Source organism: Lethenteron reissneri, chromosome 23 (genome assembly GCF_015708825.2).
Source record: "Lethenteron reissneri isolate LAM-NWPU_2019-01 chromosome 23, ASM1570882v1, whole genome shotgun sequence".
Lineage (NCBI taxonomy): Eukaryota > Metazoa > Chordata > Hyperoartia > Petromyzontiformes > Petromyzontidae > Lethenteron > Lethenteron reissneri.
Window position 1 is genome coordinate 9,305,780 of NC_083801.1, and position 6,000 is coordinate 9,311,779.

At 46.2% G+C, this 6,000-nt stretch overlaps 1 protein-coding gene across 1 annotated transcript in view; it reads right to left on the minus strand.

Moving 5' to 3' along the window:
• STAT1 (signal transducer and activator of transcription 1) overlaps nucleotides 1-5,362 on the minus strand; it is a 28,035-nt gene extending 22,673 nt beyond the window's left edge. Inside the window, exons 1-2 of the mRNA XM_061557068.1 lie at nucleotides 5,199-5,362; nucleotides 4,682-4,786 (exon numbers count right to left, since the gene is read on the minus strand). The gene's annotated coding sequence lies outside the window, so the exon portion shown is untranslated. The remainder of the gene's footprint in view (nucleotides 1-4,681; nucleotides 4,787-5,198) is intronic.
• Nucleotides 5,363-6,000: the final 638 nt, after the last annotated feature.

The following is a 6,000-nucleotide window of genomic DNA, read 5'->3' on the forward strand; positions in this document are numbered from 1 at the left end:
ATCTTGTAAAGGAGCATAGACCATCACGCAAACTCTGGTCACATTTGCAGTGGCTTTTGGCTAACCATTGAACAAAGATGGTCACTGTATCGCGTGCTTTCAGATGCGCTTCTGTGGCTGTCTGGAACGCTCTTTCTGCAGATATTATAGGAAGCCACTTGAGCTATGCACTTTAAAATCAATAATTAAAACTAATTTCTCATAAAACTGCTTTGTATTTAGTTTGTTATCCTTCCCCTGCACCTCCGATTAGCAAGGTTGGCTACATGCAGTGCAAAATAAATTCAACATACAAACATACTGACCTTTCAGATGGATAAAGCACTCGTTCACTCCCACACAAACTCTATATTCTCACACACCAGGGCAGCCAAACTCATGCTTTCTTACACAACATTCATAATTGCCCTTCAGATCTGAAGCTGATATCAATCTTCACCCCACACACACACATATACACGCCGACATTTGCCAAACCACTCTACACATAATCACAACCTTATGCTGCTAATTAATTAATGTATGTACTCTGCATGCACACTCAGTTTGGACGTTTCGGTCCTGCAAACTCAACTTTAGAAAAACAGCTGTCAAATGTCTGATTGCTGGGCTCCGTGAATTTTTCTATTTTACTAGGTAACGCCCAAATGAGCTATAAACTCTTTTTCAGAGGTGATCTGGCCACACAAGATTTCCCATTAAAGTGGCTTATCATCAAAGGTTGGAATATGTATAAGCAGCCAAATAATCTAAACGCATATTCATAAATGTGGAGGGCAAAACCGGAGGACCAGGGGAAAATGTTCACGTGACCACGGATAGAACATGCAAACTCCAAATACAGTATATACTTGCGTGTCGGTCGGGATCGAACCCACGCCCTGCTGCATATGAGGCAAGGGAGATAACGTCTGTTACCAGATTATAAACTCCGGAGACCATAAAAAGAATTGCTGAAGTGAAACCATTTTACAGTGTATGTATTTACTCTCATTGTATACATGAAGGTCGATAAAATAAAGGCACTAATGACGAAGAGCAATGAGTGATCCTCCAGCCTGAAATGGTCCTCCACGAAACACGTGAATCTTTCAAATGTTCAAACCACACAAAACCCAAACATCCCTGTAACATCGACGTACGAGCTAATTGCCACTAAAACTGGCACGCCATTGTCACCTTACGTCGATAAAATGTAGCACTTATTTCAGTACAGTTTTCTTGACTGCCACTGTGACGATGAGACAAAAGCATTCATCAATTATAGCTCCAACTCAGGGAAAAAATTCAATGTAAGTGGCACTCTCCATTATGGATCTTTTTCTCATTAACATTCTTGAACGTAAACAAACCTCCCCTAGAACATAGTACAATACCGAGCACATAACAACAATAGCAGTGTGGAATACATATCCATAACCAAGTAAATATTAAATTGCACTAAAGCATGGGTCACGATGACTGCAACAACTTGTCTCGTCCTGCAACAATACAAACATTTCCTCCATTGGCTGCAATGCTAAAAAAAGGCCTCAGCTAATGTGTGTCAGAGTTCATCGGGTTAAGATTCTTGGAGCCAACTTCTGTTGCATAATCGATTATAAATTAAATAAATATGGCATGCAATACCATTCACGCGAAACATAAACAAGGCCATAATTTGCACGTTTCCCCTCATCAAACACGATATTTGTGGGAGGGATATTTCTAATATATATAATACATTAAAACTCGCATCTCTGTAATTTTTAACTGAAAACACACATTGCAATGATGTACCATCTGTTGGCCTTTCACCAAACCATCCAGAATACATCCAACCTCATCTCAGAGGCTAAGCAGTCTAAGAGCCTGTACAGTCTTCGGATGGGTGACCACAATCAACCAAAACAGGTGTCACAGGCAACTACGGGGCAACAGTGTCAGCAAATGGCAGGTCAGGAAAATCCATCGTTATCCTATACGATGTTCAAATGTCTTTGCTCCCAACCTTCACCAACCCGTATTGACCAGCATGGCAAGGTATGGTCAAATAAGCCCCACGCTTTGAAGAGGCCCTCATCCAGCATTTGGACAACCCAAACATGTACATATGATAGACCACTCACTGAGCGACTAATGCAGATGTGTACAGGTATCATCTCTACATACTAAAATGAACTGAGCACATTAACTGTGTAATATCAATTGCTTGACTTACTAAAACGGCTTAGAACGACACTACACGAATTCATAGTTCGATCATTTTGGAAATTCAATAGCTCACACTGTAAACTTTGCATGTTGAACCCATGACAATCAACACTTCCCAACACATGCTGTCCAGCTGACCAGCCACACAGCACCACTATTCCCAGATTTAACCAATAACCCAAGGGTTATGTCTGAGGAAAACATGTTCTACAACTTCCTGTAAAGTCATTGAGTAGAGTATACAGGAATAGTTTTGGGACTTATTATATACAGCTATCGTGGTGTCATTGTTAGCACTCTAAACTTGCAATCTGGAGACCAACCAATTCAACAACCCTTTGCCTCCATTCACCCAGAAGCACCTCTTTCAAGACGTTCAGAAAGCATGGACTTTTCAGACAAACTAGCCACTAAAGGGCCATTATTTTAGTGGAGACCCTTCTGCCAGCAGAGGTGAAACAAAGAAATTGCAGGGCTGCAACTTTTCTTTATTTCACTACTGTATACAGCATCCTCTCTTAAGTATCTTGTAGAAGCACCACAGCAACTGAGGACATCTGGAATACCTATGACGATCAGTTTTCTGCCAAAAATAACAACCTCCCTGGAAGAATGGACTTCAACAATGGGACATTACAGTACTGTATCTAAATAACTATTGTGAATTGGATTCTGATGTATAAGACTCAATGCATTTTGATCACATTTGCAGGGAAGTTAGGAATAATTAATATTTAGAGAACTTTAAGTGATGTGCATTAAGGGGTTGAGAAAGTGCTCAACAATAACCGAACACTTCGTGAATCAAGACCATAACAAATGCATTTTACACCTAGACCAGCGAATGAAAATGCGGCGGTCCAAGGTAGAGGCGGGGTCTGTGGTCTCAGAATTATTTCAAGAGTTCTCCTTGATGCACTAATTTCAGCGCACGGTCAATATCTTTAGTAATGCTGTAACAGGAACTGCGGGCAATGATAAATGATCTTGGCGGTTGCTGGTCAGAATGTTAACCACGACGGCATACAGAGGCAAAATTGGGCAAACTGTACATTGTGGTTATACGTGCATAATTTATGTATTATCCTGCACAACATTCAGCATTGGACGTAACGTTTTGAATAATGCACGAGATAAGTCCAGCTCAACTTGACATCTTGTCCACTAATTTGGAAGCGATTAAATAATATCCAGAGATATGGATATAAGTACAATTGGAATGCGACCTGGCTCAAAACAGTACGGGAAACTGAAATGTGCTAATTATAGAACTATAATGATATTTTTTTAAGGCTGGAGGCCATGACTCATTGGCTGCAACAATGTTTTGGATTAACGGCATGTGGAATAATGTAGATAATTCCCCTAATAAGGGAGACGTGAAAACTGTCACCATGATCAGCATAAGCCATGCTTTACCTACAGGTTGGACAAAGGCCAACGTCGTTGCCAACACTCCTGGTCCTATGATGCCAAACTGCATCTCGCTATTACAGATCTCATCGCTCCAACTTCACAGTGGACATCCTCTCGGGAAGTGGCTCTTTACCTGGGATGCACGCACCCCCCCTGGGGGTGCGAGATGCCATTTCTGGGGGTGCGAGACTTGGCCACATGTTTTTTTTAATAAGGTAAATCATCGAAACACAAATTAAGCACGGACATGTAAGTACAACTACTTTGTTTCATCAAACCTATGTACTTATTTTCATTATATATTTTTAACCATTGAGAACCAAAGGGGGTATCAGGCTGCAGTAAAGGTTAACAACCATGGCTCTCGAGCATGTTCCTACTTCTGACAGCCATACATGAACTTGTATTGTTCTTCAACGTGCATGGTATCATGGACAGTACACAGATGTGTAAAGCAACTTATGTAATGTACTTGATTACAAAACAGTACTTTGGTTGTACATTCTTATATCGTCAGTTTAATAAAATTGAACTGTCTCCACGCAATCAACTCTGCCTGCTAGCCAGCCACTATAGCAGAGGAGTTAAAGAGTTCTATTCGTTCTCCAAGGTCTACCGTGCACACATGTCTACGGCTTCAAACTCTTTGAAGGCTCTCAGAAAGCACTATGGGTTGTCTACGGGCTGAACAGTCTTAGATCCTACAACTGTTCATGGACACATCACAGGTTCACATCCTGCCCAGAGGTCAAACTTAATCCCACCTCTCCCAATCATCACGGCTATTATCTTCACACCACCATCATCATCATAAACGTCACTAGTTTCACCACCATCTCAATCATTACCAGCATCTTCACCAAGATCAGAATCATCACCCTCATATTAATCACCTTAATGTTTACGTTCGTCATCATTTGAATATTCACTATTTTCTAATTATCCTGGAAAAATCCAACCCACAGTCTTTATCATCGTCGTCATATTCTACTCGCTGTCAACATCATCGTCGTCACCATCGTCCATTCACGGTCAGTAAAATGAACATTATGTGCGAGTCTCCACTCTTCACCTGGTGTAATCAGCAGGCAACACCAAGTTGTGACTTGTCTTTTTGAGCGCGCTGCGATGCTCGCCGCGGGAACGTGCAGACTTCACCCGCAAGCACAACCCGGAGCTGCGCACCTCAAACAGAAAAGCGGCACTTCAACTTGTTGTTTTCCGCGGTCAAGCGACGGTGGTTGTGGTGGTGGAGGGGTTGAGGAAGGTCAACTCCTGGCGTCAACACGGAGCGGTGCCTCCTCCGGCCAGCAGTCAGGCAGCAGCCCGTCTCCCCTCCCGTATCAGTCCACGTCTCTGTCTCTCCACACGTCACTACCCAACCCGCCTCAATAATAAAATAAAGAATTTGCACAGGAGGGCCTCGGCTTAAGCAGGGGAGGCCTCCGAGTGTTTGTTTACCACGCAGAGACGTCTGGCCACGGGGGGGTGACGGACACGCGACCCAAGCCCATGTCACCTACGTCGACCTCCTCCTCCCATATACTCTCGCGTATCTCTCCGCGGCCGCAACCCGTCGCCGAACGTACCGTCGTTGCGTCTCCTACTGCAGGCGAGAGGGAGTGATAGAGAGAGAGGGGGGCTCCCCCCACACTTGACTCCGGACTCCAGACGCGGTCGAGCGTGACGCCGCCTTCACTGTCGCCCTCGTCCTGCCACTGCTGCCCGCTGCTGTCACGAACACGTGTGCGCGTGTGTGCGCGCATGCGCAGTGGCGCGCCAGTGTTTGTACGCGAGCCACCCCCCCACCACCCCCGCAAGCCCCCCCCCCACCACCCCCGCGAGCCCCCCACCCCCCACCACCAGCGAGAGCCCCGCCCCCTCCCACGACAACAATCACGACGCCGTCGACCAATCAGCGCGCCGCTCTCGTGGCTTAACGGCGAAGGGCGCGAGGGAGTTGGGGCGGTTGTGGGGGAGGGGTGTGCAGAAATGGGGGTGGGGGGGGAGGGGTGAAATGGGGTTCTCGTATAAACCAATGGGAACAGCGAACTCGCTGCCTGTAAAGTTTCGCGAACCAATAGGAGAGCCTTGCTGTTGGTGTGGAAGGAGGAGGGGGGGGACCCACGTGACTTCCCAGAAAGGGCGAGGATGTCCAGCGCGGGGATTTCCCGGCAACGGAAGCGCGAGCCGCGGGGGACCTCTCCCCCCTCCCCTGTTCCCTCCCTCCACCCCTGTTCCCTCCCTCCCCTGTTCCCTCCCTCCACCCCCCCCTGTTCCCTCCCCCCCTGTTCCCTCCCTCCCCCTTCCCCTGTTCCCTCCCCCCTCCCCTGTTCCCCCCTCCCCTGTTCCCCCCCTCCCCTGTTCCCTCTCCCCCTCCCTTGTTCCTCC